Below are 12801 nucleotides of genomic sequence, written 5' to 3' on the forward strand. Positions count from 1 at the left end.
AAAACATATAATCAAGAAAGAATCCACTATACTCACTACTGCAGCCTTTCTCTTGGACAGACTTAAAACAACAATTAACTTATCTGATTCTGTGCTGTGAACTTCGCCCAACAGTTCCTCCAAGATTAGTTGTGAATTTCACTGTTTGTTAATTTTCCCAGATGCACTCCGATGTCCAGCGATACACGAATTCAAACAGCAAAGGCAGTAACTGTGCAGGTTCTCTCTCTCTCTCTCTCTCCCTCTCCTGCGCTGTCCTCACCATGTGCTTCCTGTGTCTGCTCTTCTCCCTTTTAAAACTGCTGTTGTTTTGACTTTTTTTTCCAAAGTTCCAAAACAATGCAACAGCATATATAACAGTAATTGCTGCTCCTGGAATTCGAGGAAATCACCTCCAACACCTAAAATAACTCAAAAAAAGGAGCAACTCTTACAGCCAGAAATTTTCCCATCCTCCATCTTGGTCTACCCAGGGTGATTTCCTCTGGTTGGCATGGATAAGTTGGACCGAAGGCTCTGTTTCCGTGCTGTACAACTCCATGACTCTCCAACATATGGAGTCATAATTCAACCTTCCCCTGGTGTTGTTTTGCAAGAATTGAGCAGTAAGGATGAGAGCAACCGTCAGTTTGCCCCTGTGCAAACACACAACTGAAGAAGTCCTGAAGGGATGAATTGTTGCTGGCGATCGGGCTCCACAGGAGCTGACAATGCTGTGCCACCTGTAGACTGGCAGCAGTGTTTACCATACATAAACTGTACTGCAGCAACTCATTGAAGTTCCTTCAACAGTGCCCTCCAAATTGCAAACTCTACCATTTAGAAGGGCAAGGACAGCAGACACATGGGAACACTGCCACTTTCAAGCTCCCCTCCTCTGCTGATTTGGAACAGTGTCACTGTTTCTTCACTGTCACAGGGTCAAAACTCTGGAAATCATTCCATTGTGTCACTGTGGATGTCTCAACAACACATGACCTGCAGTGACGCAAGATGGTGGCTTACCAACAGCTTCTCAAGGGCAGTTAAGGAGGGGCAATAAATGTTTGCCTGATCAGTGAGGCTCAAATTCTCCAAAAGGATAACAAGAACCATGGCCATTTTTGGATGAGTCTTGATGGTGATTTCAAACAAGATGTGTAGCAACCTCCACATGATCCACTTATGTACACATGCTAATGGATGGCCAGGAGCAAATGCCAAGTTAGATAGTCTCAGTATCCAGACTGCCCATCCCACCTGGCTGTAATGGCACTGGTGTGCTGCTGGACTCATTGCTTTCGGCTCTGTGTAACCTGTGCCCAAGTAAAAGCTTCAGGAAAGTTGGGATACACCTTGGGCACTTAAATGGAAACCAAACTCTTGTTCTATGGCGGCCTGGGTGGTGTGTGTGTGTGTGTGTGTGAAAAGAGAGAAACACTCACATGCCTTCATATCTGACTTTTGCTCAGGAATCTCATTTTCAATTATCAAATTGAGCCCCATACAGAAGCCATTGAGCTTAATGTCCTAAGTTAGTCAGTTATTTTCAAGTCCCTGGCAAGCATTTGATTAGATTTCTCCAGTTCAGATCACAGGGTGATAAATAAGAGCCTGGAGTTGATGGATTTATCACCATGCTTTACACCCACAGCTTCCTCGGCTACCGAGACAGTCTGTGAATCTGAGTATCCCAATCGGACTTAATATCGAGCATGTCCCTGGCCTTTTATGGAAAGACAATTACAGTGGAAGGTAATTTACTGCTTGTTACAGCCGATGGCTATTTTAATCTAGTAAGGTGATGCTGATACAGTTTATGAATCTCAAATGATAAAAGTTAACAATATAGCAAACAAACTTTATACTTGTGTGTTATCCACTGGGAGCTCTTTACTCTAGGAAGATGTAAAAGTGCTTGCCTGATACTTACCATACAAATCATAATGGTCTAATAATCAATTGCCCATTTGGGACTGATTAACTCTGTGTGTTAGTTTATTTAAAACAATAAAACACATTCTAAGAATGTGGCAAATGTTACAGCAAACCAACTGCATTACATGGGGGTTGCAGCTGACAAACACAGAGTAGACTGATTCCTGAAGAAGGGCTTATGCCCGAAACGTCGATTCTCCTGTTCCTTGGATGCTGCCTGACCTGCTGCGCTTTTCCAGCAACACATTTTCAGCTCTGATCTCTAGCATCTGCAGCCCTCACTTTCTCACAGAGTAGACTGATGGCTAGGCAGAGTCACACAATTAGATATGCACAGCACATGGATTTGTTAAAGGTGAACTCTCTTAAAGGCATGATACACAAACAATAAAACGCACTTCCACTACATAAGTCTCCTCACTGTGAGTGTGCAGTGCATTCATAAAATTACCCTCAACATCACAACTCCTAAGATTGCAAATAAACAAATACAGAAAGAGGAGGGTAGAGACTACAAAATATAGCAAGTTTTTTTTAAATTTTGCCATCAAAAGCAGGAAGGAATTGTATTTACCTGGCACGCTGTTGGTTCTCTTAGAAATCATATGTATAATTATTTATTTCCACTTGCTATGGTTAGTTATCTGAAAAGTAAGTATTTTTAAGGATTGTCATTATTGTTATTGAAGAAATACACCAGCCAATTTGCAAACAGCAAGAACCCCACAACCAGCATTGTAATAAAGTCCAGCTGATCTGTTTCAGTATTGCTGGATGACTGATAATTATTGCCCCCAGGGTACTGGGGAGAAACCTGTATTTCTTTTTTGAAGAATGCCATAGGACTTTTTTGTATCCAACTGTGACGGCAGACTGTTTAGTTCCTCATCTAAAAGAAGCATTCTGAAACTGTGCAACACTCACGCTGTGCTGCACTGAAGTGTCAGCCTGGATTTTGTGTTATCATTATATGGGGTCTTGAAACCTCAGTCTTCAGAGGGGAGGGAGCTACCACCATCCTACCGCTGACCCGTAAACACCTTCAGATTTGGGTGGGAGAGTCTTGTTGTGCAGTGGTATTGTCCCTACCTTTGTGCACAGAGGGTTGGATTCACTGGGTTATGTCCTACCTGGTGCAGAGGCATGACATAACATCTCAGATAAAGGTTATGGGGAGAATGTAGGAGAATGGAGTTGAGGAGCATATCAGCAGTGATTAAAGGGCTGAATGGTCGAATTTTGCTCCTATATCTTATGGTCGTCTGGCCTTATGGACAAAAATGAAGCAATTTTAAGTCGCATAAATTTGAATGTGGGCTCTTTTTATAGTTTCATCAAAGATAAAGGACTCATGAACACACACACACGATTCTAAGAAACAATCGGATGGCAGGTATCCTAGAGATGGATCTTTCACTTCTAACACAAATATATTTAAATATTCATTCATTTGACAACTTGTTTTGAATTTGAGAGCCTGACTCAAATTCTGCTTGGCCTGGTAATTTTTGCTGTTACTTATCAGCCTTCCTTTTTGAATTCTATTCTATTGATTTCAAAGAGAGATAGACAAGCCAGATAGTGAGTAAAAGAAAGGAAACACTCGATATGAACATTTCCTCCATCATAGCTTAACACAGCAGTTATCATGTATTAATGTTTGACAGAACATAAAACTAAAGTTTGCCATTTATATAAATGATTTGGATAAAAATGTAGGAGGCATGGTAAGTAAGTTTGCAGATGATGCCAAAATTGGTGATATAGTGGACAGTGAAGAAGGTTATCTAAAATCACAAACAGATTTTGGCATGTGGAGTTTAATTTGGATAAATGTGAAGTATTACATTCCGGTAAAGCAAACAACAATTAAAGGAAGGGCCCAGGAAGTGTTATTGAACAGAGACACCGCAGGGTTCAGGTGCATAATTCTTTGAAATTTGCATCACCGGTATACAGAATGGTTCAGAAAGCACTTAGCACGCTTGCTTTCATTGTTCAGACCTTTGAGTATAGGAGTTGGGACTTCATGTTGAAGTTGTTGAGGACATTGCTGAAGCCTCTTCTAGAGTACTGTACACAGTTCTGGTCACCCTGTCATAGGAAGGATATCATTAAACTGGAATGGATTCAGAAAAGATTCACCAGGATGTTACCGGGAATGGAGGGTTTGAGGTATAAAAATAGATTGGAAAGCCAGGCACATTTTTCACTGGAATATATGAGTTTGAGGGGTGACCTTATGGAGATTTATAAAGTCATGAGAGGCATTGATAAGGTGAATGGCAAGAGTCTTTTCCCTAGGGTGGGGAAATTCAAAACTGGGGGGCATATTTTTAGAGGTGAGATTTTTACACAGAGAGTGGTTCATGTGTGGAATGACCTGCCAGAGAAAGTGGTGAATGCATGTAGAATTACAACGTTTAAAAATCATTTGGATAAGTACATGAATAGGAAAGGTTTGGATTTATAAGCAGGCAGGTGAGAATAGTTCAGTTTGGGAACATGGTTGGCATGGCCTTGTTGGATCGAAGAGTCTGTTTCTGTACTATACAACTCTATGAAAAGAATGCATCCTTTTAATCACTTAATTGAATGCTTACTGCTATATAGTAACCCCATTTTGTATGGGAATGACATACCCTTGATATCTTACAAACCAGAATTTCAGGAAATGACTTGCATGACACCCCTGTCTGTTGAATAATGAAGCAAGCATTTCCTACATCTCAGAAACTCATTACAGCTTCTTCGACAACACCTTCCAAACCTGCAATCTTTACCATCTGAAAAGCCTAAGGCAGCAAATACATGGGAATACTGCCACTTGCAAGCACCCCTCCAAGTCGCACTCTTGATTTGGAACGCTATCACAGTTCCTTCGCTGTCAATGACTCAGAATCCTTGAACTCCCTTCCTAACATCATTGTACATGCAGCTACAGCATGTGAACTGCAGCGATTCAAGAAAGCATGTCGCCACCATCTTTGCCAATGCAATTAAAGATGAACAATAAATATATGCCCACATCCCATGAAAGAATCAAAAAACAAAAAGCACCCAGGAAGCAATGGCGTGGTTACACCTTCGGTAGAATTTTGCACAATTGAATGGCTGGTTCCTTGCTATGACTGGTCAAAACCTATTCACACTACAGTAACTTGCAGTGAGGGAAAATTGGCTTCACTGCGTTAGGCACACAAATGAATAATTGCCACTTAGGTGAGGGGCTGGAGGGCAGCTGGTGTTCATTGAGCAATACTTTAGTGTGAGTCTGTGCCTTTAGGGCAAGGGGAGGAGAGATGGGTGGTAATTACTTTATCTTGCTTCTTTAAAAATAGTACCTAGATTATTTTTGATGTGTTACAGATCTTGGTGTAATGTGGAATATATAACCTGTGAGTGCTTTAAATTGTGTTCGCTTCTAAAGAGGTCACCAGATGGTTGAGGTCATTTTATAATATGCAGTGGACATCTGACTTCACTGTCTGCAGGCTGATCTTCTTTTTGAAAACATCTCAATGCTCTAATGTTGCAGATTCGGAAAATAGCATAAAGGGCTTAATTTCAAAGATTTAATATGTGAGTGGTTTATTATGCATTGCTTGAACACTGAATGCACTCCCAGTGAAGTGATTGGCCCATTTTTAAAAATTCTCAAGTCTCTTTATCCCCACACTCCCACCGAGTCAGCCCTACGGCTAATAGCAAATCTCACGACAAGCAGCAACACTCCAGAATGACTCATTGCCTAGTTCTGGCTGGCCACCTATTGATTTATAAGCATTTCTCCCTAAAACTCTGAGAGATTGCAACAAAAGAGGTTATTTAATCCTTTGGACCAGCACCACCCTCTGTTGTCATCACACCCCATTGTTCTTATTTGATTAAATATGTTATAAATCTGTTCTTTTTTCACTCAACCTCCCTTTGTTTACCTGTCTGTTTCTCCTTTATCTGAACTGATTTACTTGTTACCCGCTTGTTGTCAATAGTTCTTTTATAATTCTTTTCCCCCATGATTTTATAATTTCAATCAATAATTACTATTAAGTTGGAAATGGAAATGAGTTGAACCTTGGGTTGCCTGTGCTGACAATGCCTGCATGTATCTTTGTGCTTACAACAGCTTGCTTGGCAATGTGCAGTTTGGTTTACCTGAGCAGTATACAGGTATATCTTTGCACACAGGCCTGATTTGTGTCCATGTACAGCTGTTCTGCCAATGTTTGCAAATGTTTCTGTGCAAAGTGTTATGCTTGCACATGTGGCTTGAGCATCTTTTCCGACTTGTAATGTGTATCAGGATATCAAATAATTAAAGTCCCTTTCTATTTCTGGGTTAAGTCAGCTCCGTGGGAAAGATGTCCATTCCTGATGAAGGGCTTTTGCCTGAAAGGTCGATTTTCCTGCTCCTTGGATGCTGCTTGACTGGCTGCGCTTTTCCAGCATCTAATCTTGACTCTAATCTTCAGCATCTGCAGTACCCACTTTCGCTTCCATGGGAAAGATACCAGGGTCTAATAAAAACAAATAAATGCTGGAAAAAATCAGTGGGCTATGTAACTCTGTGAAGATAAACAGGTTTCTCAAGGAAGGTCACTGACTTGAAATACAAACGCTGCTTCTTTCCGCCAGAGGCTGCCTGACCTGCTGAGCCTTTCCAGTGATTTTTGTTCTTATTTTTGTTTTCTGGCGGCTGCCATATTTTGCTTCAGTGTTGTAGCAGTGTCTAATGTCCTGAATTGCATGCAAGTCAAAACTTTTGGATGAAACAGGGAATCCCGCAGTGAAATGATGACACTTGGAACAAACCACTTTTGGTCTCTGTACAGATTGAAGAGGATTTCTTGTGATGCAGTGCTACCTCTGCGCCAAAAACTCTGGTTAGCTCACATGTCAAGATTTGATTGCCACAGAATGTGAGTCAGAATGTGGGAAAAATGATTGATTGTCACGTCAATCACGTCAAATTTGCAATATGCAGCAAAAGAGAGAGAGTATCTTGGTCAGGCAGACATGTCTGCTAGCTGCAGTGCCAAACTTCCCCACGTTAAAAAAACTCCAGGTGCATGTTCTTGCCATAAGCAAGTGAAACCCACATTTCGATATCATGCACATGGACAGATTGAAGAGGCTGGCCAATCACTGCATCAATCAAGAGAGAACAGAAAGATAGAGGTAGAGTTTGAGAAGGTCCCTGGCTAGGTCCAATGACAAAATAGGATACTGAGGAGATTGTTCAATGATGTATCTATAGAATACAGCATTAACATTGTTTCCTTTCACTGGTATTCTTGCAAATGTCTGATAAGTGTCATAGAATTATACAGCATGGAAACAGAATCTTCAGTCTATCCCGCAAGGTGAAAAGCTGTGACAAAATGTATTTCTTTCAGCATTATTCCAAGCAATAGATATTTTAGTCAATCAGTTTAAACGTGTTACTACACACCTCTGAAGCAGGTGGGACTTAACTCAGGTCTTCTAGCCCATAGGCAGGGACAGTACCACTGTGTTGCAAGAATAAATAAAGGCAACACATGGTTCTTAGATATTTTGCAAGCATTTGTAGTCACTGTAATCAACCTGTGTGGGCAACCTATGGCATATTCCAGAGCAGGTCGGAACCTGGACCTTCTAGCCCAGAAGTAGGGACACCGCCACAAGACCATTGGTTTGGTTATGTGCTGCCTCTATTAATAAATAAACTTAAAATCAATCTGTTCAGTCATGTTATGGAGCAGATGGGCCCATGTCTTCTAGCTCAGAAATAGGGACTCCACCACTGAATCACAAGTGGCCCTTACTCAAGCTATTGAATCACAGTAATACAAGTGACATATGAACGGGGAGAGCAGAGTGGGCTCAGACTGATCAATGTTTTTTTCTTAGTCTCTGTCTATTTCACTCTTGCTGGAAGTGTGAAGTTCAGGTGAAGGCAGTGTTATGCTGAGCTGTGATGTCTTTTGTGGTGAAGAATATGTAATAGTCTCCCACCATTTGCCATCGATGTTCATGCACGAAGAATAATTGCTTTAGAAAAGCACTGAAGTGAAATAGAACCTCTTAAACTGTGGACCAGTTGACGTTAACACAACTGCAAAATTGCATTTATGTAGTGCCGTTAATATATTAACATGTTCCAAGACGTTTCACAGCAGCATCATGAGATGAAATTTGATACTGGGCCATGGATGAACATTTTGTGGCAGAAGATTGAAAGTTTGGCTAATCAGGTCGCTTTTGGAACACATATCAGACAGTGACTGTTCATTAAAACATCGAAATTTCCATTGTTTGGTTTGTGCAATTTCATGATGTCGCATCCACACATTGTAAATCTTCCCACACAGTGCTGGGTTAACCCTGTTTTTGAGTGTCTTGTGTTCCAAGCTCCCTTTTAAAAAATGAACATAATTGGATTTGATTCTTGCTGCGAGCAGCTCATTGCATTGAGTCTGCTTAGAATACCTTGTGATGGCAGAAAGACAATCATTTCTTGCAGATGGTTAATGGGAGGAAATTCTTGTAAATTGAAAGCTGAAAGTGCATACTGTTCTCTGTAAAGATTACTGGATACGCCCTCAGCTTTCTCTCACGTCTTAGCTCTCAATTCCCCTTCACACTCCACAATTCAGAAGAAAATGTTACCCTTAGACTCATTACTAGCATAACCCTGGACTGAGTGTTTTCACTGATGAGAATATTATCAAAATCCTTTGGGCAATTACATCAGCTGCAGCTATAAGGTATATGGACCCGAAGTGGCTGTTCACGTCATATAACGTTTTTGGGTTCCTCTTTCAATCTCTCCCTCTCTGCCTCAATTTACTTAATGTAAGGAGGTGAATACAGCTTAAGTGCAGTGAGATGCTCAGGCCATTGTCTGGACACAAAATGCTTGCATTTAAAGAGCATGTGATGGCGAGTGGGCCTGTTAAGAGTGCTCACCAATATGCTGTACCAGAGTCTACATGACACAGCCTTCAAGCTCAGACATCTCTCAATAATCAGCTCAGTCTCACTCATAAGACACCTGGGGTAAGGAGTGGGAACAACATGATGAATGCAGACCTATCCTGAACATCATTGTCTTCATCTGATGATAAAATACTGTTCCATGGGAATCAGGCACTTTAGCCAGGCCAACAGTCTTCAAGTGGTCACTGCCTTTCCTGAGCAAGTTGATGTTGAAACATAGTCAGAAGCTGGTTCACTTCCATGAGACTTGGGCATCACAGCAGGGTTGTCATGGTCACCATTGCAGAGCCTAGTTTTCAAATCTGGAATTAGTCATTGAATTTCAACTCTAGCTGCTAGCCCGAGGAGCAGTCTGGGCTGCTGGATTACTAAGCTAGTGACATTACCACTTTGTCACTGAATTGCATTAGCTGCACACATCACTTTGACGGCTCCTGTACCAGAATGCCATTTGACTGCAGGAACCTTAAAGCTAAACATTTCTTTGTTATTATCCAATTCCTATTCATGAGCACCTTTAGGGCGGCCTGGTGGCTCAGTGTTTAGCACTGCTGCCTCACAGTAACAGGGCTCGATTCCAGCCTTGAAGGACTTTGTGTGGAGTTTGCACATTCTCCCTCTGTACGTGGGTTTCCCTTGGGTGCTCCAGTTTCCTCACATCGTCCAAAGACGTGCAGTTTAGGTAGACTGGCCATGCTAAATTACCCCATAGTAATGTGCAGGCTAGGTGGATTAGTCATGATAAATACAGGGTCAAGAGAATAGGCTTGGGTCTGGGCAGGATACTTTTCAGAGGGTTGGTGTAGACTTGATGGGCTGAATAGTCTCTGACAGGGATTCTATGATTCTATGAACTTCCAGCAAGAGGCACTCACTGAAGAGTGATTGTATAAACAGATGAATTAGGAGCACAGGAAAGCTGTTCAATCCCTTGAACTTGCTCCACTATTCAATAAGCATCTGATTGATCAGCCACATTTTCCCTACATATCCCTTTGATAATCATTGACTCCTTTATTAGTGAAGAATCTATCTATCCTGTCTTTAAAATATTTGATGACCCTTCCTCTAAGCAGTGAGTATGCTGCTTGGTGCTTCTCTCCCTAACTGAGGCCAATTATAACTGTTGTCACTCATTGCAGGTTGGAGTATGTTACAGACTGGTTAACTAGCTTCTGATTTAATTCATTCATAGCATGCTGTCAAAACTGTGTTCAGCGTTAATCTCTAGTTGCCTTGAGAAAGTGGCACTTGATCTTTCTCTTGTATTATTGCAGTTGTTGTAATGCTCCCACCATTGTGGCTGGTGCTGTGAATTGGAAGATTTTGACCCAGCCGTGATGAGTGGGTGATGCTGTTTATCCAAGACAGATTTGCCTGTGACTTAATAGGGAACATTCAGCTGATGAACCTTTGCTGTTCCTCTCTGTTGTCAAAGTTGCAGAGCTGGAGGTGCTTTTGGAGTAACAGAGGCATTGCTGAAGGCCATTCTATTGATTGCGCATAGTGCTTCAACAGTGGGTGCCGAGGTCAGCGGTTATAGTGAAAATTAAGTTAATCTCTATCTATGTGGCATTAAAACATTAATTTGAATGTTGTTGCAGCTGCAGGATCCTAGCGAGTGGTATAGAATCATAGAATCCCTACAGTGCAGAAGCAGGCCATTCAACCCATTGGGTCTGCACCGATCCCCTGAAGTGTATTTCATTCAGGCCCATCCCACGACCCTATCCCTGTAACCCTACATTTATTATGGCTAACCCACCTAATCTACAGACCTCTGGATACTCCGGGGCAGCTGTCCCTGGTAGCTATACACACAGATGACAAAGTCCGCAAATTCAACTGGGACAACACAACAATCATAGGAGAAAGTGAGGTCTGCAGATGCTGGAGATCAGAGTCGAGAGTGTGTGGTGAAGGACTCCTGCCCGAAACATCGATTCTCCTGCTCCTCTGATGCTGCCTGACCTGCTGTGCTTTTTCAGCACCACACACTCTTGACAACAATCAAAGGTCAAGCTAAACAGAGGACAGTCACAGAATTTCTGGAAGCATAGCACTCATCCATGGACTGCATCAATAAGCCTTGACCCAGTATACTAACCATGGCAACAAACAACCTGAACTGTGAACCAGAAGCAGCAGAAAAGAAACCAAATAAATTTCAGAAGACACAGTACAGCAACGCTTCATAGGAGGCTCCAAAGCACTGAGGATGTCACCTAGAAAGGGGACAAAATATCTGCAAATCAACTTCCCAGCTTGGCAAACATAATCCCAACTATGACTATGGGGCAATTTAGCATGGCCAATTCATTTAACCTATGGGTCTTTAGACTGTGGGAGTAAACTGGAGTACCAGAGGAAACCCACACAGACACGGGGAGAAGATACAAACTCCATACAGACAGTTGTATCAAGGCTGGGATCGAACCTAAGTCCCTGGCATTGTGAGGCAGCAGTGTTAACCACTGAACCACCATGCCACCCAATATATTTTCTTAGATTCTGAACTTGAGCCTCGTGGACCATTGTGAGCTAGTCGCAGGGAGTCTGGCCTTTGCCAGATGGTTGCATCAAACACAGGATTGAAAGCATTACAAAATATGCGAGAGAGTGAGTAACAAACAATCTCAATTATTTACACACGGGATACAAATGTAACATCTCATAAAACATAAATTTGACAGTATATTATCTTACATGTACAAAACATGTGGGATAAAACATCATTCAAGCATGGAGATTGTTGTACACTGGACAATTTCCAGCTGGTGCTGCACACAGGCTGAAGTGGACAGCGTGGAGGACACTGCACAGAATGAAGTATTTTTTTAAAATTCACGAGTGGGACCTGAACATCAGAGGCTCAGCCACCATTTATTGCCTGTCCTTAGTTATGATTGAAAAGATAGTGGTGAGCTGCCTTCTCGAACTGCTGCATTTTGACCCAGGAACACTGAAGGAACAGCGATACATCTCCAAATCAGGATGATGAGTGGCTTGGAGGGGAATTTACAAGTGGTGGTGTTCCCATATATCTGCTGCCCAAGTCCTTCTATAAGGAAGTGATTGTGGGTTTGGAAGGTGTTGTCTCAGTATCTTTGGAGAATTTCCGCAGTGCATCTTGTAGAGAGTACACACTGCTGCTACTGAGCATCAATGATAGAGGAGTTACTGAATGGTTGTGGGTGTGGTGTCACTCAGGTTGACTGCTTTGTTCTGGATGGTATCAAGCTTCTCGAGTGTTGTTTCACCCAGCCAGGCACATGGGAGGATTCCATCACAGTCCTGACTAATGCCTCTTAGATGGTGGATTGGCATTGGGTAGTCAGGAGGTACGTTGCTTGCCACAATAACTTGGCCTCTGACCTGTTCTTGTAGCCATTGTATGTTCTGGCTGTAAGAGCTGCTCCTTTTTTTTGAGGTATTTTAGGTGTTGGAGGTGATTTCCTTGAATTCCAGGAACAGCAATTACTGTTTTATATGCTGTTGCATTGTTTTAGAACTTTGGAAAAAAACGTTAAAACAACAGCAGTTTTAAAAGGGAGAAGAGCAGACAAAGGAAGCCTGGATGTCTTGAAACGGTCGAAGGTGGATAAATCCCCAGGAGCTGATCAGGTGTACCCGAGAACTCTGTGGGAAGCTAGAGAAGTGATTGCTGGGCCTCTTGCTGAAATATTTGTATCATCGATAGTCATAGGAGAGGTGCCGGAAGACTGGAGGTTGGCAAACGTGGTACCACTGTTTAAGAAGGGTGGTAAGCCAGGGAACTATAGACTAGTGAGCCTGACCTCGGTGGTGGGCAAGTTGTTGGAGGGAATCCTGAGGGACAGGATGTACATGTATTTGGAAAGGCAAGGACTGATTTGGGATAGTCAACATGGCTTTGTGCAT

This window comes from Chiloscyllium plagiosum, chromosome 36, assembly GCF_004010195.1.
Source record: "Chiloscyllium plagiosum isolate BGI_BamShark_2017 chromosome 36, ASM401019v2, whole genome shotgun sequence".
NCBI classification, from domain to species: Eukaryota; Metazoa; Chordata; class Chondrichthyes; order Orectolobiformes; family Hemiscylliidae; genus Chiloscyllium; species Chiloscyllium plagiosum.